We start from the raw sequence: 23,221 nt of genomic DNA, 5'->3' as shown, positions 1-23,221 counted from the left end.
TTCAGTAAGTCTCCAGCTACCTAAATTGACATCTGAGGATTCCAGTGCTGACAACCCCCAGAGGCTGCTGGTCTCCGTCCTGACTTTTGGCTCTCAACCTGGTTGCTTTGAAAACAGGGGGTTTTGGACAGACATTGTCTGAATGTCTCAAAAAAGAGTTTTAAAAGACACTTGGAAGGATTCATTTGTAAGTTTGGAGATTTATTGTAATGTCTTGGTGATTGTGAGCAGATTCCATATATGTTTTTAGTATGTGCTGCTTGTAATGCATATCAGTTTAGTGGAACTCACTAAAGCTTGGTTTAGTCTTCTTCCATTATCTGTTTTGCCTGTGAGGGAGTACAGGATATTATCTGAGTTGTGCAGGGTTAAGTACTAGAAAATGTTTGCAGTGAGATAAATTCAAGAAACACTGCCTGTGTGACTTGTCAAAGAAAACGTAATGGGCATAAATGGATAAATACAAATGATGAGGAAGAAAAATTTAGCTGACTCCTTAGAGTAAATTATGTAAGACCACAGTGTTTTGAAACTGAAAGCAGGTATTTCAGAGCAGTAATAAAGCACACTTCCATAAAAGAAAAGTAGCAGTGGATTCTACCACTGCTGTATGTTGGGAACTGCAGGAGGCTGTGTATTGCGAAGTGCTTTTCTAGGAGAAAGATTTTAATTTTTCAGATTTTAACTTCAGCTGACTTTTGGACAGGTTTAGCAGCCTTCGTTACACGGAAGGGCAAACCAGTTTTCAGTGGCAGCTTTGGCTCTGCTAGCTCCGTGGTTGTTTTCCTATCCATATATTCCCTTCTGTGAATGCTTGTCATGTATTATTTATTATGAGTTTGTTTCATTTCTTACAGGCTTCACCTGGTCTAATTCACAGCACTGTGTTACTGACTTTTGTGCCTCGACTTCATGCCTTGTTTCATCCTAGTGCAGAAGCAGAGGTATTTAAAAACATGAGAAGTGTTGGTAACTGGGAGAATTACAGCTTATATCTAGTTTCTTTTGGTTGATTTTGAAGATGGCATTAAGGCATGTCTTCTTAAACTTAAAGTCATAAAAAGTAGTGGATTTTGAGACTTTGTTTAAGGTGTTCATCTGTCATTTTCATGAGATTATCACTTACAGGCACTTGACATCAGCCAACTCAGATCCATTTTGCTAATTGAAAAACATTATCTCTCTATGCGAATTTCTAAATCATGTGGGTTCATTACATAACCTGACACTAACAGGCTGTGATAGAATAAATCACTACCATTAGAGACCCTTTACTTGTCTCAGCCTGCTGTTTCATTTTATTGTGGAATTTCTTTCTTTGGCTGTTTCTGAAGATTCATATGCTCTTTCATAATTTTTTTTTTCTGATGAAAATTGGGATGAAGGTATTTATTCTGCTGTTTTCAGTTGGTCCTCACATTGTGTCACCTGTGATTGCTGCTTGTAGTTAGTGTGATCAAACATCACAATTTCGAAACAACATTGAGACAATTTATTTCTGTTTTTAAATGTGTTATACATATTAATGGAACACCACCAGAAGCTCAAAATCCTTCTCACTTCCTTTATGGAAGGAATTTTCTCATTACCGTTTCCTTACAGTGTTTTGCAATTTCTTATGCTTCTGTAGTTTTACTGAGGAGTAACTGTCATATCACAAATGTTTTGGAAGAAGTGAATATCTGATTTTTTTTTTTTAGATGTTTGTCTCATACTCAAGTGTCAAAATGTTGTATTTTTTTCATAGATTTGAAAAGTTTCAAAGGAGCACTCAACGTGGTGACCAAGGAGAATGGAAGGAAGGAATAAACTGTCCTTGCTGAGGAGGGGTTTTGTGCTATCTTTTCTAGCTAATAGCAGTAGTTAAGTTGTATGATGTACTTAAAGTCTGCTGGCTGTTATGAAAAGGTGCTGTTTAGTGAAAAACGGTAGGAGGAAACTTTGGAGAAACTTGTTTTATTTTTACTAAGACTTTTTGCCTCTTCTTTCAGTTCATAATCTTTCTTTTCACTGTTGCGTTTGTTGAGAGATGAGAAGTGGAGCTACCTGCAGTAGTTCAAGTCCTTGTTGACTGTACAACAGTCACCTTTTGTTCTCCAGTTGAATATGTAAGAGACTGACTAACAATGGTTTCGTTATGTGATGGCTCCTGAATGCTGTTGCCTGATGGGCAAGGAAGCGTCAGCTTTAATTAATGGACAGTCTGTTAGTACAGTTTGTTTGTTTAAACTATGCTAGAAGGCCCATTGCTCAGTGATACACTAACCTACAGGAGTATTTAGTTGTCTGCCTTGGAAACCTTTCAGACTGGTGTATGAGTTGCAGCATCTAAAACACATTGATTGGCAGAAAAGTTAGACTTGTGCCAGTAGCTGTGAATTATGATTTATCTGTTTTGAAGCTCTGCTTCTGAGAGTGACAGGCTTAGTATCCAGTTCTTCTGACAGGGAAGCAAGTGGATGCCATCATGCTTAGGGCTTTAATCACAGACCTGGTTGTGTTTTTCAAGATGGCAGTACTCACCTAAACATTTTAGTAACTGCTGTGCTGTCTTTGGGAGCCCTTTACATTTACAGTAAGGTAGACAAGCCTTCTAAAACAAAGTTTCACATACTTGTTACTCAGGGGTGCATAGCATGAAAAGCAAAGGTTAATGAAGTGCCTGTGTGTGAAAGTCTTAGTTGTATGTTAACTTTTTCTTTGGCAGCTCTAAACTATCCTGATTGCAGCTTTTGTACAAAGCGTTTTCTGTCTGCTGCAGCTGTTGTGACTGTACTGTGTGTCATGATCAGTCTGTCACTGTTCATTGATCTGGAGGGAAGTAGTCATTAATTACTCACTCCACTACCTGCTTCTCTAGAAGTGCTTTTAGAATCTTCTGATGAGAGTGCTACTCTAACTTTGATAGGGTGAGAGGGCAGAATTTGATTAAACACCAGTGTATTTCAAATTAGTTTACTTCATATGGTTTCTACACAGAACTGTGTCTTTCAGATTGATTTTTTTGTTCTCGCTGCCTTTCTTGTCTGAAGTTGCATCAGGCTGAGGCCTCTGAGAGTTTGTGTTAAAATTGTAAATGCAGTTGGTTTATATTTGCCATACCTACTGCCTTGATTTTCTAAATGGTCTTTATGGTACATTTTCAGTCTTCAACATATAGCAAGTACATTTTAAACATGCTAACAGTGCTTGTTCATACTTTTTTTTGTCCTGTCCAAGTAGTGAAATCAGCTTGTGGTACAAATTCTACTTTGCTGAACTTGTCATCAGGCATTTATCTGCTCTATCTCACAGTGCTCAAAATGGCTTTTGGTGTTCTGCGGTCAGTGAGGTTGGAAGACAAAAGTAAATAAACAGGCTTCAGCATAGGCAACCTGTCCCTTTCTGTTCTTCCTTAGTGTTCATTTTTAGGTCCTGCTGCTGACCATTTGTGATGCATCATTATATTCTTATAATGCAAAATCATTACGTCCCTGCAACAGTCTGCTAGTTTTCATCAGCATGGGAACAGAAGAGAACTGTGGGGTCACTGCAATTCAGTGACTTATTTATTTATGTTCTGGGAGCAGCTCACATTTTGGCAGGCAGTGAGAATGGAGTATTGGCATCCCCCAGACACTGCTGTAGAGAGAGGCTTTGGAGGCAGCTGAAGCCCACATTGTCTGTCTGCTTAAGGGACTGAAATGAGATCTAGCATGGGAAGAGAGCAAAGGTAGTGGGATCTGCACTGTGTCCTGGTACTCTGAACTCGACATCTTCCACCCTTTAGTGCACCTGCATGACAAGCTTTGACACATTGTTGGTACTATTGTAGATCAGAATCCTGTCTGTGGCTGTGTGTTTCACTGATGCTCATGTTGGTGTTTTTGAAGTGCTCTCCTGTGTATGTGTGGGTGTGACAGAAGCATCTTGTGCACTTGCACTTATGCTTATTCAGTCCTCTGGTATCAGCACAGAGTTTTCAGAGCCTCAGAGGTCCTGCCTCTCTGTGTGCTTCTCACCTTCACTGTAGCTCAAACACAAGTTAACACAGACTTCAAATAAAATAGATTGGTATTCTGCAGTGTTTTCTCACTCGGTTAGCAAGAGTGTTAACCCTGTATGTGCTGTGACCTGAAGAGGCATGCATTACAGTTCATCAAGTGGTGCCAGAAAGAAAATTACATAAAAGAGATTAAAAAGTTACACTCCTGCAATTAGAAATTGAAGAGACAAGTGGATCAGTGGAAACCTGAACTTGTGAAGAACACATTCAAGATGCTTTGTTCCATGGCAGCAACTGGTCTGGTAGCTTCCAGTGTGTTTTCTCTGGTTGGCAGAATTTCAGTAAAAACCGTAACACTTTCCAAAGCTGTAGTTCTGCACTGCGGAAGAGAGCAAGCATATTCTTCCTGAAAAGACTGCAATTAAATGAGCTTTTGCTTGTTCTCTTGCTTTAGTACTAAAACTCGTCTGGCTCTATATTGAGCTGTATTTAGAAACTGATCTGGCTGAAAAGTGGTGTCACACCTCCATTTCTGCACATAAAAGCAAATAGCCTAGTTTTCCTGCTGAGTAAGTTTTTTGAAACTTCAAATCAAGTGTTTTCATTTGTCTGTAAGAACAAGGGGAAGAAAACTCTGCATGTGTAGCTTTCTGCATCTCTCACTCTAATGCATATGTTACATATATACTGCTGTTATAAGCAGTCTCTGGTGGTTGTATAAAGCCTGGATTTTTCTGCTTGTGTGTCTGATCCTGTTGTTCTTGTCCCTTGGGTGATGACATTCTGTTCCTGGTTGGCAGAGGTGGAGTGAAGATTGTGTTGGTTGCTGGCAAATCTCTACATCTCCATTAAAACACGGCTAATATTTATTCAAATTACCTTCCATCTTGTGCCTGATACTCTTCAAACATTTGGGGGCTTTTCTGATGGAGCAAAAAGCACTTGGTAATTTACATTGTCTTTAATCCTTGATAAGTAACGCTGATCGGATGCCAGACATCAAGGGGGAAAAAAGGCATGTTGATGTGCAGATGTGACTCCATCAATAGCCTGGAAAATATATTTAACTTTTTTTTTGTACATCCTAGAAGTATATTTTTTATATCCCAGAAGTATATTTTCCAGACCATAGCAGGCCTGAGAAGTGCTGAAACAAGCAGCAGTGTGGATCCCCACCGTAGTTCTTTCAGCTAGCATGCCTGGTTGAGAAAGTGGTGTTCGAGGGAGTGCCTTTTCTCTTTTGCCATGTTTGTAGAGAGTGCCAGTCTTCTCTCTGTATGGCCTAGGTTGGTTCAGTATGCAGTGGGGGATGGTGCTGGGTATTTTAATTGAATGTGAGAAAGAGCTGGATGATGGTGCTGTTTGAGCAGTAATTTCCAGAGTGGCCACTGACAGCCAAGTGCAGACTCCCATACCACCTTTGACGGAGGATCTTTTGCTTGCCCTTTGCACAGTGAATGCAGTGTGTTGTTGGGTGCCTGTCTTCTGGCCTGAGACCAGGGGTATGTAGGGATGGAAGGCACAGCGTTCTGGAGGTCTGTTCACAATAAGGCCCATCTTGCCATTCCTCTGTAGATGTGCCTTCAGTATGGCACAGAGGGTAATGCTGATGGAATTCATTTAATGAAAATTTTGCTGCCATGGCACAAATTCTCAGGCCGGAGCAGAGAAGAAGTATACTTGTGTGTTTTAAATCAGTGAGTGTAGTAAACACCCTACTTACATAATTTCCCTTGGAATTATGAACTGGTTTTGCTTTTTAGAACAGTGTGTTTTCAACAGTTGTGGCAGTGCTTTCTGATGTGATTTTCATGACTCTTACGCTTTAGTCACTTAACGCACGTAGAATGAGGAAATGCCACCGTTTGCAGCAGGCGAACTGGCTTCTATGAGAAGTTTAGTTTTGGCCTTATGGAGGCCCTTTGGTAGCTTTGGCCAAGTTTGGAAGCCATCTCTTGTCAGCCACATGTTATTTTAGATGAGTTGCCTATGGCTGTGGCCCTAGACATGTGATTGCTTTTGAAGAATTTTTTGAAAAAAATATACTGCTTAATCATTACAGTGTATTGCAGTTCTACTTCTTTTTCATGTGTAAAACCCCAAAATGACAGCCTTGGTTTCCTTGCTCTATGCTGTTTGAAAAGGCCAAGTTTGGAAGGTGGAATTCTGGTTTTATTACAGAGAAATCTGGGAGAAAAAATGTAAATTGAGATTTTTTTTTCCCTTCTCTTCATGCTACAACAGCTTTGGCTCTCTGAAGAAGGAGCTAATTGACAATATGTTCTGAACTGTGAACATGAAATTTTGACACTCAGTGCTGTGAGAACAGAACAAATGTTCACACATGTTTTGTTGTGGAATTTTGCTGGTTTTGGGTTTTCTTTAAAGTTTTTTTTTTTTTTGAATAGCAGCTTTGATCTGATTTTTGCCTGTCCTGTGCTATTGTCGTAACTTTCCTAGGTACCAGATGATTACTGAAATTTTGGATATGCAGTGTGTCTTAGTACATTAAGTGTGAGTCCCACAGAGAAACCATGCTTTTTGGAAAAGGTCATAAAAATATTTGAAAGATATCTCCCCTTCTTGTTGCCAGTCTTCTAGACAGTCTCAGTGTGGAAGCAATGAACCCCAAAACACTTATATTCAGGCTACTTCCCTGCAAACAAAGTAAGATGTGATTATTGTGCCATTTACAGGTTTTTGGTTGTTTTTTTTGTTGGGAGGTTTTTTTTGTTTGTTTGTTTTGTTTGTTTTTTGGTTTCTGGCTCATGGTGTTAGGTTGGTAATTTAGCATAACCATTAACTGCGTTTTAAAGTGATGTAGAAGAGCCAGGCAAAATTGAAGCTCCCAGTGTGTTTGGTACCATGATGAATGTATTTTCTGTTTCCTAATGGATTTACAGCACTGTTGATTTCAGAGTTCTCTTGGATGCACAATGAAACAGGTTTTGAGCTTGTGCGTAAAGGGAGTATTTTTCAATTGGAAAACCACGCTTACTCTTATTTGTTTGCCAGATGCCGCAGAAGTTAATCTTTTGCTGCAGTATATTTCCTTGGAATATCATGTTTTAAGTTGCTGCCAGAGAGATGCTAACAGATGACAAATTGGAGGAATGTGCCTCTAAGTTTATAGGGTTAAAAGTTAGTATATGTTCTCTATCTTTACTATGTGTAAAAGCAGTAGAAGGTCAAAAGAAGTAGAAGTAGGAAGTATCTTCACATAGAAGATTGACCTCAGGTTCATTCTTGCCTGGTTATGCTGCTTCCGGTACTCTTGTCCTGTACATCCCACATGGATGGCAACATCCTGACAGCTGAAAGCAGCTGTCACAGGTGTGTGGCAATTAAACATGGCACTTTCCTGTGGCGCCTACAGCAGTTGTTTCAAATCTGCATTTCCTGATAGCTATTTTACAGATGCATTGGATAGAGTTTAAAGGAACTTAAGTTCTTAATTTCTTGGCTGTGCCTTTATGAGGCTATAACACTGAGGTATTTTTAAATTGTCGATCAGTTAGCTTCCTCATTGGACGTTGTTTACATTACCAAATAATCCATTCAAATATTTAAAAACAAGCATTCCAAGATTTAATTTGCATTCCAATTTACTAGTCTATTGCCTTTCTTCAAAATACAAGTATTGCCAAAAATGTTGTCAGTGATGTGCTATCTGCATATGATATATGCGGATACTGAAGTATTTTAATGTAAATATGAACAAAATGTTTTCAGGCATTTTTGTATGCTTTTTGCAAAGGTTGTAGCCTTGGGATGCTAGCCAGACTTTGAACTGTAAAAGAGAGCATAAAGAATGCAGGATGTTTTTAGAATAGACTGAACTGTAAGCAGATGGCTTCATTAAATTCTTTTTAGACAAGGAAAGCAGTTGCTGCTTTTGGAACAAAATTGGCTAGAGCAACTGCTTGTACATTGCCATCCTAAGTGTGTGGCAGGTAGAATATTTGTACAACTCCATGTAAAACAACTGGTCCATGTGCCTTCAAAATACAGATGCAGGAGGGTGGTGCCTTTGTTCTGTGAAATGATAGATATGAATTAGAACAAAAGACTGAATGTTTCATCAGTAAACTTTCTGTGCATGTTTCTCTGAGGGTTGATTTTTTGCTCCTTGACCCCAGAATTCTGTTCTTTGCCACAAAATCCTTTGTTTTTCTCTTTTTTTGCTTCCTTTCTGGAGAGCACAGTGGAAAAACTGCATTTATAACTAAATGTAACAGAATGGAGTTATAAATGGCTTTTGAAGGAGAGTGATACCTGAAAGGTAATTTTCTTCTTTTAGAATATAAAAAACTTCTGGCAGAAGTGTACCAAGAGCATGGTTGCTCAGGATTTTGGTGTTCCTGTGTTGATTAAAGTTTTGTGTGTGCAGTGAGCAAATTTTTGCTTTGCTTGCACCTAAGCTGCAGTTAGGTACTTGATGCTCAGTTTTTTGCCAGTCCTTCTAGCCCCATTGCTAAAAAAGAGCTTGTAAAGTTTGAGTCAAGGCAAATACTCTTAAGTCACAATATCTGAGTACCCTTCTACAAGCAGAATGTCTGTAGAGCTTCAAAGATACCTTTAAGGAGGAGAATTTGAAGGGCTGTTAGGTCCTTTCAGAGTTGAATGTTTCCTTTAATTTGTTGTCTTTAATTTTAAATTTGAAGGCAATAAACCTGATATCTGGGAAGACAGTGTCCTGCTATAATGCTAACTCTATTGGTATTGATTGCAGCATATCCATTCTTTTGCCTGTGAAATGCCTCTTTATTACAAATTGGATATTAGCTTGTTTTAAGTAATGGAGGAGGCATGGTGCGTCTGGCAGATCTGAACTTGCGTGTTAAGGCTTGTCTGTTGGTATACAGTATATTCTGGGGAGTATAAAACAAGGGCTCTAAACAAGCTTCTTTGTTGGTTTCAGCTCTGTTAAAATGCCTCTAGCAGATAATCTAGGACAGTAGTGTTGGGATTAATTTGTTGTTTATGATTGAGTCAGAGGAATGCCTTTATTTATCAAGGTATTTGTGTACTGATTTGTTTCATCATACTGAACCAAATCACTCAGCGTAGTAGTTGTGTGGAAGTTTGTTGTGAATGTTTACACATATTTGAAAAATAGATCAAGACTATAGTTTTTAGCCAGGTTGCTTTTTAAAGGGTAAATTTGTAATGTACGCATGCATTGTGGAAACCGGCTGAGCCAGACATCATATTGCTGGAGGAAATTTTGTGCTTAATTAGAATCAATACATTCCACCATGAGAGTAGAAAATGACCTTGAATTTGGGAGGATGAATTACTGGCATGTTACTGGCCTTGTTTGAAGTTTTTCCTGTGTCATTTGCACCCTGGGTTCTCCTGCTAAGCTTTGTATGCCTATGATACTTTCTTTTAAAATGCTGTCTTTTATCTGTGTGTTTCCCAGAACTGTATGTGGTACTGAGAGAGCTGGACAGTGCCACTATTGTGATAGAAGTATCTGAGCACATCCACTGTAAATGCAATTCTGACCCTAGCTATGTCATGCCTGCCACTGTCCGTAAGACAATGCTTTTGGAATTATCGTGGTACATGTTTATGAAAACAGTCATGGCTGTAAGTGGAGCAGTTCACCCTACCCCATGTTGTATCGGGTATTCGCCAAGATTGGCAGCATTTTTCTTATTTCTTCTTTCCTCTCTCTTTGTTGCTGATAGATGCAGCACTGCTTCATAAGGTTCTGGAGACCCTAATGGACAGGTGTTTTAGATTCTAGATTGCACCCATTTTCACCTTTCATTTGAACAAGAACTGAACTTCTATAACCATAGTTCTGGTACATCACTGAGTGTTAGCAATATATGCTATGAAAAGTAGTCTTATTAAATGCCAGTCCTTGCACGTCCTCTGGACAGAAACTCAGTCCTGTGTTTGTGTCTGTCATTCTTTATTGATGTTTTGCAAACAAAGACTGCTAAGCCATTCAGACATCTGGGCTGAATCACATTTAACCAGCTTATGTGAGCAAATGTTTCTACCCATTCACATAGTGAAATGTTAGCTGCAAAGCCTGGGATGTTCTGCACAGAGATGAGAGGCTTAATGTGGTTATGATTTAACTAAATTCACTCAGCTTGTTCTAACTATGGCCTTTTTCCTCATGAAGGCAGAAATGATTGCCACTTGGCAGTCTAGGTTTAATCTTTTGACCCATGGAAATTCTCTGCTTTTGCTCTTGCTTTGTTTAGCTTCTGTCAACCACAGACCCTTTATAAGCAGAAGCAAAAGAAAATGTCTGCAGACATTTTGCAGATCAGATGCCTCTTGTGTCTGGTCAGCCTTGGTTTGAACCAAATAATACACAACATCTGAAAACATTTTTTTCTAGTTTGGTAGTGTTTTTCTCTGCTGGTGGAGAAGATTTTCAGCTTCCTTGAAACTGGAGATGTAATAATGATCCATATTTTAAGATGATAAAATGTCTGCTAAGACTGGAGTGCAAATAGTTCTTAGTTGGAATCTGCTTTGTTTCCAGATTTTTCCTAATATGCAGCAAAGGAAAATTAATCTGGTATTCCCATATTCACTCCTGCAACTTTTTACCTGGTTATCAGTGCTATAGCTCACAGGTAGCTTCACACTACTCTGAAGTGCTGCAGAAAGTGGCCCAGGAGGAGGGTGGGAGGAAGGGTAGTTCTCCAAGGATACAGCCTTAAGTCATGGCTTCAGGTTGTGCTTAATTGAGTAACTGCAGTTGTCTCTTCCATGTCATTTTGCTCCCTTCCCTAACCTCTTGTGCTGCTTCTCTTGAGTGAGATCTTTATGATGATGGGACTGTAGAGTGTCCTGGTTTAAAACTTATTCTTTGTCTTATTCTCCTGAGATAGCTTTCTTCTGAACAGCTGATTTTTGAATTTTATTTTTATTTTTACTTTTTATCTCCACTGTACTATGTGGCATGTTACTTGCCCAAACAAGCTGTGCCTGTTCTGTTCTTGTGGTGTTCTCTTTAGTGCTTAATGCAAATCCTGCTAATCGGTGGTTGTTTCAGGTACAGAAAACTCAGTCATTGTTACACTAGCTTCCTCAAGTCCTCTTGATGGGCAGCATCCACTGTGTAGATTTAATAGTGAATGCTGTGTAAACCCTGGCCTGCCTATAATATTATTTGCAAAGTGGACTAGTAAGTTGACTTTCAGGTCTGTAGACTTGTCTTATCCTTCTGCTGCTGATCAGCCTTCTGCAGTCTTACGGATGTAATTGTCACAGACAGGCTTCTGAAGGTGACACGTCATCCTTTCTAATCCAATAGAGTTTAGTCTTTAGGACTACGAGCAATTGACATTGAAATGGGATTTGATAATATTTTATATTCTTTAAGCATTTTATTTGCTGTTTCCTGTTTCAATTTGGCAAGCAAGCAGCAGAAACAGCTCCATGTTCCTCCGTAGCTTTGCTGCTGTGAAGACCTCTTCCTGAGGTCTTCTCTTCAACTGAGAAACGGTTTTTGTTTTTGTTAAGTCTTCCAGTGTGCTGCAGTAACACACTGAGGTGTTTGCTTTATCTGCTTTAACAGATCACTTTAAGGTCTTGTAATCTTATTTGTCTCAATTTCAAGATGAGAAGACGAGGATTGGAGGACTACAGACTTTTATTGGATGAACATTTCACCTGAAAAATACCATTCAGCTCTAGGTTAAGTCTCAGTGAGGCAGTCCAAATGATGGCACATTTATTTCTTGAAATCATGCATCTCTGCTGTTGACATCCCAAGAACAGGCTATGTGCTTTGCTGTCTGAGAGAGTGCTTCTTGATGCTTGTTGGTCTGAAAGTTTATCAGTCATCCTGGAGTCAAAACTATGAAATAGGACCCTGGATAGCAATGTGAGAGAGAAGTCCACCTAACCCGTGCCTCTTCTGGCAGCATGGAAGAGAGTAGAGGGTCTGGCATGGGGTCTTTGCTTGCACTCGCACCTCTCGCTTAGCACCAGCTCATGGAGAGGAGTTTATTTAGGGCACAGGGTATGGCTGCAAGAAGCCCAGTTAGAGTGCTCCTGAGAGAGCAGGCCCTTTTTCATATCTGTCTGCATTCATATCCATGAGATTGTCTCAGCTAATGGATGTTTTCTAACCTTGTGTATAAATACTGAAAGTGTGGTTGTACTACTCCTGTGGCCAGTGTGGACCTTCTGTGCAGTTGTAAGAGTCCTGTGGTGGCAAAGCAGTGGCTGCTAGAATGAGGTAGCTCTGGTAGGTGTCAAGGTAGCTGTGAAGGAGTGTGGTGAGTGGCTGGGAGCTCTTCACAGAGGAGAATGGAAAGTGATGGGAGGTGCTTACAAGCAAGCTATGCTACCAGCTCCTCAGACTGTTAAAAGGACAGATAGATAATGTTTATTAAACATTATTTATTTATTATCTGTTTTTCCCGTGAAGCCTTATGAAGTGGCTTAGTAGGAGAGAACTATTTGGCAAGTGACATAAGCAAACTTTCACTGAATTGCTGAAGTTGTAACTTTCACAAGCCACATGAAAATCCTCACTAGGCAGGCTTCTCACCTTTTTTCTTTGGGAGTTGCTGAAGTCTTAAAGTCTTACTGATTGGTAAAATTTTGCTTTTTTAAGCTGTTGTTCAAGTGCCCTACCAAGAAGAGGCTTTCATTGTGTCCAGTGTGACATTTCAGTAGGCTTCCTGAGCAAGGCTTTCACCAGCAGCCTCTGTGTGCGACAGCAGCTGGTGGAGTGCTCTGCTCAGTAGCTGTTTTCCCAGGCATGGTCACCTTCTGTTTTTGCAGTTACCTTGTCCTTTGGAGGTGAAGGAATTGATCCCAGGCTCTTGCACTCTTTCTCAGACATAGAACTGGCAACGGCACTATCATGTATCAAGAGAAGCTTGAGCATAATGCATGGAAAATGTACCAGAGCACTTGAGGGAAGATAGATGCTGTTGACAAGTTCTGAGCCTTGGATGAAAAAAGGCTCATCGCCCATGGAGTGGTCTGAGCAATTGCTAGTCAGCAGCTCATCTTGCTCAGGACCTGACCAGATTGTTTTCAGGAGATGTATTCTCAGGAAGTGTCCTGTGAAGCCTCTCTTGTTAAACAGGAAGGACTCCTGTAGGAAATCTTGCAAAAAATCCTATAGTAGGTAGAATGAAGCAAACAGTTTTCATAGTCTGAGAAGCAGTGGGATATGCATCTTTGGTTCCCTGTGTATCATGAGTAATTTGGAGAACTTAGGTAAATGTCAGCAAGATGAAACTTTTATATCACTGCTGAAACATATATGAAATAGACCTAATTCTTTAGCTTGTCATGAGTTTGTCATTGTTTTGGTGAGGGTTCATTTTAAGCAGTACTTTCAAGTGCTAACGCCTGCTTAGGAGTAATGCCATTTACAGCATCTAAGGCAACGCAGCATGGCAAGTGTTTTGCTTGCATTCTTGAGGGAGAGGTCAACTGTTGTGAAATTGCATCACCATTTTCTGTCGCTAAAGCATTGGATATGCCACCAGCCTTTCAGAGCATATTAGATTTCAAAAACTTTATCTTACTCAGATACTTCTGAAGTGCCATGGCTCAAAAGAGCTGATGATAAAGTGCTTAATGCCCATTGTGTTAGAAAGATAGAGAAACTGTTTGAACATAGGTACTGTGGTACCTATATTTTTTCTGCAGAGTGACTACTAGTTTTAGACTTTCTCAGAGAGCAATCAAGGAGGTTTTGTAATCAATAAGGAGCAGCTTGTGGTGTGCCTTAAGGTGTGCAGTTGGCTGAACTTGCTGGTGAGCAACTTAGACCATCGCATGCAAACTGTAGTGCAATTTCTTATGTGTCACTGAGCAACAAATCTGTTGTTAAAGACTGTTTTGCCAAGCAGAAATATGTCTGCAGCCTGTAAGAATAAGGAAGCTTAAATGAAGCTTGCTAGCAAACAGTCCAGCAGGAGACAGGATTCTTAGCAACAACAATAATGAGATTTGTCATTCTGTCTTAAATTGTAGAGGAGCGGTAGCAAAGCAGCTAATACAAGGACGTTAATCTGGAGTACTGATTTCAGTTTGTAGTGTGTACGCTCATGGTTACCTTGGATGACTTCTAATAGATCTGCAAAAGCTACTTAAGAAAAGCAAGCTGATTGTTAGTAGATTTAAATTCTCAGTGCAAGTCTACACATCCTATAGGAAACTTGAAGATTAGTGGTTTTCAATTTCTAAAAAAAAAAAAATAAAAATAAAATTTCTGGATTCAAAGAAGTCTAGATAATAATTTGCCAGAAAAAAAACTGTGTATCAGAAGTTGCTCCACAAATAAACAACATTTCTGGGTTTACATTTTAATAATGGGACATTGTTTTGGGTTTTTTTTATTATAAATTCTTGCAATAGTTTAATATTTCAATTAGAGAAAATTGGGGGAAGTGTAGGGAGAGTGAGAAGGAAAATAATGCTTTAGTAAGAGTCATTCGTTTACTGTATTAAGTCTGACTTTATCAAGCAAAAATTAAAACCTAAGCAAATGACCAGATTTTTAGCAAATAAGCTCAATTGCAATTGAAATTTAAATTTAGAAAATTAATACATCCACAAAGAACTTTAACCTTTAAAGTTTAATTGATTCGAATTAATATAGAAGGATGATGTTTGTTTTCCTTTGTAGAAAGGGCCTATTTATTTTATAGGGTATATGGGGGCTTTTGTTAGTTTTTTTGCTTTGTTGAGCGCACTTTAAAAGAGAAGGGTGTTTTGTGGCATAGAATGACATTTGGAATACAGACAGTGAAGGTTTCCTCCCAAGTCCTGTCTCCACTTGTTCTGGGTTGTGCACCAGGGAAAGGGGATATAGCAGTCTTAAGGATGTTCTTTGCATGTTTTCTGGTAACCTGTCACCAGTGTCTGACGGCCACAGAAACTTCTGAAGGGCTACAGGGAAGCAGCTAATGGCTTGAACACCTCTGCAGAATCTGCTTCACAAGTGATATTAATTGACACTGAATTCTCTGACATATCTCTCTTGTTTGGGATTAACTTTTGCATTGGGCTCAGCTTAACCTAATTTTTCAACTCTGACATTTGAAATGTGAAAGCTGTAAGTGTTCTGGGGTGGGAATCTCTGGTTTGAGATAAGACATGAATGGTGGTTGCTGTGGCATTTGGAGGTCAGCATTGCCAAGGAAAGCTTTGTTTCTTTGTTGAGCCCTAAACCTTGTAGGAAGCACATAAATCTCATATTGCCTCTAATGCCTTTGTGTAATTTTCCAGTTCTGCTTTTCTGTAATATTAAAAACCCTCAAATTTAGCTTTCAACAGCTAGAAACTTGTTTTATCAACAAAGTTTGAGGCAGAACCTCTGTGGTGTGCATATCTCCTATCTTTCCTCTTAAAACATCTGTGATAGTGCAAACAAGGTTTTTGAAGTTAATCATCGAGTGTTACAATGACTCTCTCTCCGGCATTTCATTTGGCATAAGAAAAAGCTCATTTTAGGCTTTGCAGGAGTTAAAATCCCAGTAATGCTCATGAGAATGTTCTGCGAGCAAAGCTTCTATTAATCCTGTTCCTGACATGCTCCCACATAATTTGATGTGAAACCTGAAGCACTTGCACTGAAAGATCTGCACCTGCGTTTTTGGATGTACAAAAAGCAGTAATATGGGCACAAACTGATACCCCGTTACTAGGTAAAGGTCAAAATGACCTTTGCATTATTAATATCAGCACAAGGGTTGTATTGAGGCAGGAACAGTTATGATCAATGCTGTATAACCCCACAGAATAGATGCAACAGCAAATGATTAATCACTGCATTTGTGTCAGAGTTTTGGGTTTTTTTTCAAACTCCTGAGTCAGTCATTGCTGAGTTGTTGCTGAGTTCTGCTTATGTTTAACAAGTTCTGTTCTGTGCAAACATTTTTGTATTTGCTGGTATCTATAATTTCTTTGTATATCTTACAGAAGAGTGTAGACTCTCCGGCTGTGCATAGTTTAAAAAAACAGCAAAGGTTATTTGTGAGCAATGGTAAAATAATCTAAGGATGATTTGTAAAATCCATGTCTGTGCTGTCGGTGGAAAGCACTAGCAGTGTATTTCAGAAGTATGGTTCTGTTATTTTTCAGCATAAAAATTGAGGTGGTTGATGTAGAGTTTTTAACACAGTAAAAAAGGATAGTTCATTTCTGACCTAGCCAAATCTTAAACATAGCAAAATCTCAAACCCTTTAAAATGCTTGCCACTGAAGCTGTTTGTGTTAGCTATATCTGTTAGAGTGAGGTGATGATTTCTTAAATTTCAAGGCTGTTTTACTGTATTTCTTGCTTGGTAGGAAAACATGAGTTGCATTTAGCTGTTGGAGATGATCTCAGCTATTTTAAATGACCCTTGGAGTGTGTGGTGAATTCTGAATTTTGACCCTAGACCTCATGTGTCATGTTTTGAGTGAGGTTGGCTGGGACATGTGGTTATGCCATGGGATGTGATCTTTGCCAATCCTTAGGGACAGTGGAATTTCTTGAATATGCTAGCAAATGTAATGGTAACACACTTGTGCCAAGGGTTTAAAGTGGTGAGAAGGTATTGTAGCTGCTTATCACTGGCCGAATAAAGTAAGTTGTTTTCATAATGATGTTGCAGTGGAAGAGCAGTGTTTACTCTTGGGGAAGTGGTGTTACCCTTGGGTGAAGTTCTGTTCTTTTCAACATCTTTTTTAGCAGGCAGTTCTGCAGGAAGCTCCATACTTGGTGGGTGCTATACAGCATTAGAGGGGAGAGCTGCATTATGTCTGTCACAGGCTAGTCATACACAGCCCTCAGACCTTCAGGGTTTTCTTTCATGGACCAAGATCTCTCATCTCTTCCTCACCTTTTCTTATTTTTGTCCTGAGATGAGGCAAGGAGGACTTGGAGTGAGCACTTGGCACTCCCATTTTTTCCTCCTTGCCCAAGGAAGACACAGACTTATGTCTCCCATAGTGTTGTACTTGTATTTCGGTCTGCCACAAGCTAGCATGGCTGCTGAAAGGGACGCTGTGCTTGGATTTAAACTCCCATGATACAGCCCCTCCCCAAAGCAGATTTTTAGCTTGTGGAAGTTGATCATTTGGCCTCCCTGATCAGTTGCACACTGGTGTAGGTCTGGATGGGGAGGTATGGGTGGAGAGCAGAGGACGCAGAAGCAGCCAGAGGCAGGATGGCTTAAGTAGGTAGGCTTGGATGCCTTGCAGCTGTAAGGAAGAAGAGCAGTTATCTTGCTTGTTTTTTCCCAGCCCCATTTTGGGGACCCAGGGTATAATTGTTTCAAGCCATTCACCCTGGCACATTGCTAAATTTATGGTGAGTGTCTCAGACATTCATGTAATTTATCAACTGGTATCTAGGACCTAAATGTGCTGTTTTAAAAGAGTGAATTATCTCATCCTGCAAGTGGAATACTGTAGGAGAAAGAGGAAAAAAATTGTTACCTGGTGGTAGACCAGGTGTGAGGGCTGAGAATGTCAGGCTCTACTTGTGTCAGTGCAATGAAACTTGAAAAACAGCATTTCTTCTTTATGCTGTTGCAGTGGTATCTGAAAATAGAGCTTCACATTTGTTGTCTGAAAGTCGGGTATCAAAGAATGGGTATGGAAAGCAAAAATAAGATGTTTCTGTTTATTTTCATTTATGCAAGGGTAAGCAGACCGGAGGGAAATTACCAGTTTTATAGTATATTGTTGTTATTCTTTATTTTCATATCAGATTTTCAGTGGAAATAAATTTAGAAGCCAAAACTGCATTTGCTTTGAGAAGATGGCCTGTATGACTTTATCGCATGAATGGGTGACATGAAAAAAGGAATTCAAGTTCTGTGTAGGCCTTATAGAAACCCAAGTGGTGAAACTTGCTGGTGAAAAAGCAGCTTCCCAAACAAACAGCATATGCATAGAGGCACTGGCTTCAGCTTGGAGCACTGGAAAGAGAATTGGCAGCATTTGATGGTGACTCTTCAGGTAACTGCCACAGAAATACAATTAATTGCAGAAAAAAATAAAAGAGGGCTTTACTGCACCACCTTCAATGTGTGTAATGCCAGATGAAGGAAAAATTGCATGGATTTTACTGTTGAGGCAGCGTGATTCATGTCAAATACAAAGCTGGATTTGTGTGGTTGGCAGTAGAAGCAGCTCTGTGGAGGGACATGTAAAGCACTTTGGAGTGGTGATGCTCCCATGCCCTCACTGCATCCAAAACTGAGAACTCAGAATTATTATCACAGACCTGTTTGGCATTTCATTGTTGTAGTTCTTCATCCCAAATGTAACTGGGAATGTGGTACACGTGGATTCAAGAATGTATGAATTTCTTGTGGTCCATTCTGATTGCCTTGCTGTATTGAATGGGCATGTTTTTGTCCTGCTGTGAAGTGTTGTCCTAACCAGTTCCAATGATTCGCATTATGATTTGTACAATTGAGCGTGAGAGGAAGACAGTTTCAAAGTGGCATGTGTGATAAAGCAGGTGTGGTGCATTATAGTGAGATAAAGATACTCAGAACTAGAAAAAATGTTACCTGTTCACAAGTCAGAGGTGTCCTTGCATAATTTGGAATACTTGAGGAAATCCCCTTTTATAGCTTTTTAGGGGTTTTTGTGGACACAGTTTTGTTTTGGCTTTACAAAAAATTGGTGCATTCCACCTGTGAATTTTAATTGGGATTCTTTTTAATAGTAGATACCGCTGCAAGGTTCAATTTCTGATTTTTATATAGCCAAAGACAGTTAAGTTCTGTTTTCATTACTTCTCCACTGTTTTGAATAACTTGGTTCAAATTCCCTACTTCAGCAACCTTGTGCAACTCCCTCAGGGAGGCTGTGCTAGGTCTTACAAAACCAGGAAGCTGACTCTGGTTCCTTGAACTGAAGTTGCCTTTTTCTTCCAGCACAGAAGCTCTTTCTCAGGACGGACAGCAGGTAACCTCTTCCAAGGCTTCTCTTTAGGGTGCAGAATCTTTTGCTGTGCAGTTGAAGAAGTACTGTTTTGTAATTTTATGTGTTGAGGTGAAAATTGCTCCTCTTTTTCCTTCTGTTGCACATGCAAGAATACCAAATAACTTTTGGGAATAAAAAAAAAAAAAAAAGAAAAAGAAAGGCAGTGTTTTGAATGTACTTTTAAAGGTAGTTTAAGGCTGGTTTTGCATACTGTCCCTGAGCAGTGCAGGGTGTTGACAGTGTGTAGGAATATGTGCAGCCAAACAAGTTGATTGTTCTCAGTGGGCAAACTAGCCCAGAGGTGTTTTGGTAGTGAAAACTGCTGCTGTGTTGTATTTGCCTCTTCTGAGAGTCAAGAAACTTCAGAATCTGGAACCTGTCAGTATCTGGCATATTTTGTTAAAAACTGGCTTGAAAGCCTGAAAAACTAGAATCTTGATACTGAACTGGGTTTTTCTGCACTATCAAGATAGTAAAATAGTCATTTCTGAAGAATTCTTCCTGTCTTTTTCTTGGTTTTTTTTTTTGTTTTTGGAGGGGGGGAATGTTTTTTGGGTGGTTTGTTGGTTTTTTTTTTTTTTGGAGAGGGCCAGGTATTTCTCAAGTCAAGAGAGAAAAATACCAAGACAGCATTGAAAAACACTAAATATGAAACACTGTCAAATGTAGGTGTTTCTTAATCTATGTTTGGATAACTCTTAAACATATTCAGACTATCACCTGTCAACATGGCTAATGCAGTTTATGTAAACAATCCAGAAAAGTAAAACCAGGAAATACTGTAGTATTACATAGTTTAACAGGAACAAAAGTTCTCTGAAAGTGACAAAACTTAATTGCTTATTTGATCTAAGCTCTTAAGAAAACAAGTGGTATACTATACAGCATTTTGATCTTAGTTTTAGCTTTCCTGGGTTGGCATGTTGTTAGAATGAATATAGAAATAACATCTTATTAATATTAGAAGATGTTTCTCCATAATTGGCAACTGATAGTCTTTTGGGTAAGACGTGTTTTTGTGGGTCTTTGGGATTTTCTTAGGGACCTTAGAGAGCATCTGATGAAAGAGCAATAATGAAAAATGCAGGCAGAACTTAGACTTTTGTTTAGGTTTTTTAACCAGCAAATAATTTCCAGGATTGCTCCTTCTCTGATAGAAGGAGAAGGAGACATGGATTATGTGGGATTTTATGACAAGAGGAGTAGTAATTGTCTCCTTTATATTGATCTTTTCAAAGCAGAAAAATTGTTGATTGTGGAGGTGGTCATTGACTGGAATATTGTAGTCTTTCTTCTGAATTTTTTTCTTTCCTAAGCAAAGGCTGTGTGAATACATAAAGATTTTACATATCCCTGAAGTGGTGCCTTAAAAATAATCTCAAGCAGAAGTGCTGGTACTTGTTCCTTTCTTTATGCGTTTGTGCCTCCTTGTTTCTTCTCTCCTGCGCTGTGGCTGTTGGACTCACATAGTTGTGTTGGTATTCTCTGCCTTTATTGGAATTTGGTTCAGAACCATTACTGTGTTTTTTATTAAACTGCTACCATGTCTTTTAATAAAATATTCTTGTATTGATACTTGTATGGTATTGTAACTGGAAGAAAGCTGAAATTGTGAAACCCCCTCATATCCTTTTCTGAACAAGGGTTGGGATGCATAGATACTATCATGAAAGCTCCTATTGAGTTTTATGGAAGTTAAGTTGCTTAACAACAGATTCTTTCAATATCCTTAGAAATGGAGAAACTCTCATCATGGCAGTAGCTGGCCCAGCCTTGATATTCTTATTTTGTCATTGGGATACAGAAGGCATTTGTAGCTCTCTGCCACCAGTTTAGTCTCTATATTTTTCTTGGCTTTTTTGAAGATGCTTGTGAGATCTGAGGAGTTCTGAGGTGACAGGAATTAAAACTGAGAATCCCAGCAGAGTTTGGGTGAGATGGAGATGTCTTTTCGAGATCTGACAGGACTTTTTTCATTTCATTGTTTCAGAACAAGGTTTAGCATGGGCCTCTGCTTCAGGTTAAAGCTCATGTACTTATTTTTCCTATAATGTTTAGTAAAAGTAGACCGGTGTTGATAGGCAAGTAAATGGGTCTGTGAAATTAAGATACTTTTTAAAAGTAAACTTTGCAGGCAGGAAAGGGGAAAAAAAATTGAGCTTTTCTCTCTAAATATTGTAGCACATTTGTTACTTGGTTTTTCACCCCCAGTGTCTTGCACAGGTGGTGCAGATATAATCACCAGCCCCATCCAGAATGGGATGGGGGCTATGTCAGCAGCAGTTATTTTAGTGTTTCAGATCAATTATTTAAATATAGTGATGGTAATATGCACTGTTCTTGAAGTTTGTAGTCTAGCCTACCTTTTCATGTAATTCAAAGCTGTAAAACCACACATGGCATTAACAGGAAAGTTCTTAGTCACAGACACAGTCTGTGAGCAGCTGTCTGGGCAGTCTTACTCATAGCTGTATATTGGCTTTATTGTGGCTTCCATATAAGCTTTTAAAATGAGTTTTTCTAAGAAAACCAGTATGTATAGGTTGTGGCTGACTTGAAATAGAGGTAGCAAATATAGCTCTAGATTATCAGGGTATTTATCTGGAAATGATATTTCAGTAAGGTCAGTGTATAGTGCTGTAGCACAAGAAATGTTACCAAACTTAAAATTTGCCCCTGTGGCCTCCCAAAGAGACTTCCAAGTAAAGAAAATTTGTTCATAAGCGAGTTTTCTTTTTTCTTCTCTTAATTTAGAATCACAAGGACCTGGTTACAGCAGACATGTGCTTGAATAGAAAATGAAAGAAATGCTCCTGATCTGGATCATAATTGATGTGCAGGGGAAAAGTAGTACATCATAGTTGTTCTTCAGATTTTTAATTTTTTTTTAAAAACAAGTAGGATGCGACAGCCAGAAGTGCCTTGTAATACATTAATGTGGTTTGGAATTTGAGAGATTAGGAGCTCTTCAAATAAATAAAGTGTATGCAAACACACATATATGAAGGATTGTGAATCTTTTATGAAAAATTTTGTTAAGGTGACTATCTCTTTATTCTACATAATGTATTCCAGGCTGTCTTTCATTTGTAATCCAGTAGGTGTTTTCTTTAATCTTTGAAGACTTAGTCACAGTTGTCAAAATAATGAGCTATTCGTGGTGTAATTTTTCTCCCCAAGCTTAAGTAATCATTGCCAGAAGAAACAGTTTAGAGGGGTGTTTTTCCCATAAGTTTAGACTTAAGTACTCTTAAAACCTGACAGGGCGTAAGTTTTAAGGATCTTCTGTAGTACCTGCTGTAAAGGATCACCTGTGAGGTTTGGGTCAAGCAAGAGCATCTGAAGGATGTCTGCCAGCCTGCAGTGCTCACATAGAGGTTTAATTTCATGCTCAAGTCCTAGTTGGATTAAAGGGCTTAATTATGTCATAGCTTCTGGCAAGCTGGGAGTAGTTTCTTGTGTGTAGCATGGCTACAGGTGGTGTCTTGGCAGGCAGGCAATGGCGCTGTGACCAAAGGAGAATGTGAGAATGAGCCCCTACTTGCAAACCACCCTTCACCTCAGCCCCAGCCACCCTCACACCCAGCCCCATGCCTGTGGGCTTCTCTGCTGGAAACACTGGTGGTTGCTGGCCCCTTCCCAAGGACCACACTGAGGAGGGATGGACTGTGTTTGGAGCAGAGTTCCTGAGCTGAGGTGGCTCAGCTTGGAAGTCCTAGCAGCTCATGTGCCTCTTTCCATCTCCGTGGTGATCCGGAGGCTGTTTGAGAGGTGGCCTGACCTCCAGCCACCTGCCTCCTGTCCCCAGTGACCTCAGATCATAGTTAGAAACTGGGACCTATATGCCAAGACTTGAAAACCTCCATGTCAAGCTGTTTAAAGTAAGCCAGGAAAGTATACAGGTCAGCTGATTTGCTGCTAGGCTTTTCAAAGGAGCTTCACACTTACTGTAGCTATTCATTTTGATGCAACTGCTTTGTTACGGTGAAAGTGCTTGTATAGGCTGCTGGAAGGTCTTTCTCAAGAGAGGCAAAAGAGAAATTTTTTTTCCCTTAAGGTACGTGAAGCTAAAATAGATGATTATAGTTTGCTCTGGGAGCATAAGCTGTAGGGAGCTGTACTTAGATCTGAAAACTCCCATAGCGATAGTGGCTGTGTTGATTGATAGCCTCTTGTGACAAGCAGGAATTTTTTGTAAATTTTACCTATTCACTTCAATACTGAGTAGCTAAAGCCATAGAGGTGATCTGGTGTAAGTTGATTTGTGGAGAGCTTCATAACTAATCAGATGGTTTACAG

General features: G+C 39.5%; 1 protein-coding gene across 16 annotated transcripts in view; it reads left to right on the top strand.

The window, feature by feature from the left end:
- The window catches only part of SEMA4D (semaphorin 4D), a 103,859-nt gene that overhangs the window by 30,372 nt on the left and 50,266 nt on the right, over positions 1-23,221 (top strand). For 2 of the 16 annotated variants that reach the window (XM_074533175.1, XM_074533174.1), the window contains exons 2-3: positions 6-187; positions 858-944. The exons of 13 other annotated variants lie outside the window; for them this stretch is intronic. The gene's annotated coding sequence lies outside the window, so the exon portion shown is untranslated. The remainder of the gene's footprint in view (positions 1-5; positions 188-857; positions 945-23,221) is intronic. One more of the 16 variants, XM_074533176.1, reaches the window with a different exon arrangement.

This window comes from Zonotrichia albicollis, chromosome Z, assembly GCF_047830755.1.
Source record: "Zonotrichia albicollis isolate bZonAlb1 chromosome Z, bZonAlb1.hap1, whole genome shotgun sequence".
Taxonomy (NCBI): Eukaryota; Metazoa; Chordata; class Aves; order Passeriformes; family Passerellidae; genus Zonotrichia; species Zonotrichia albicollis.
Note: the sequence above shows the minus strand (reverse complement) of the source record. Positions and strands in the feature narration are given on the sequence as shown.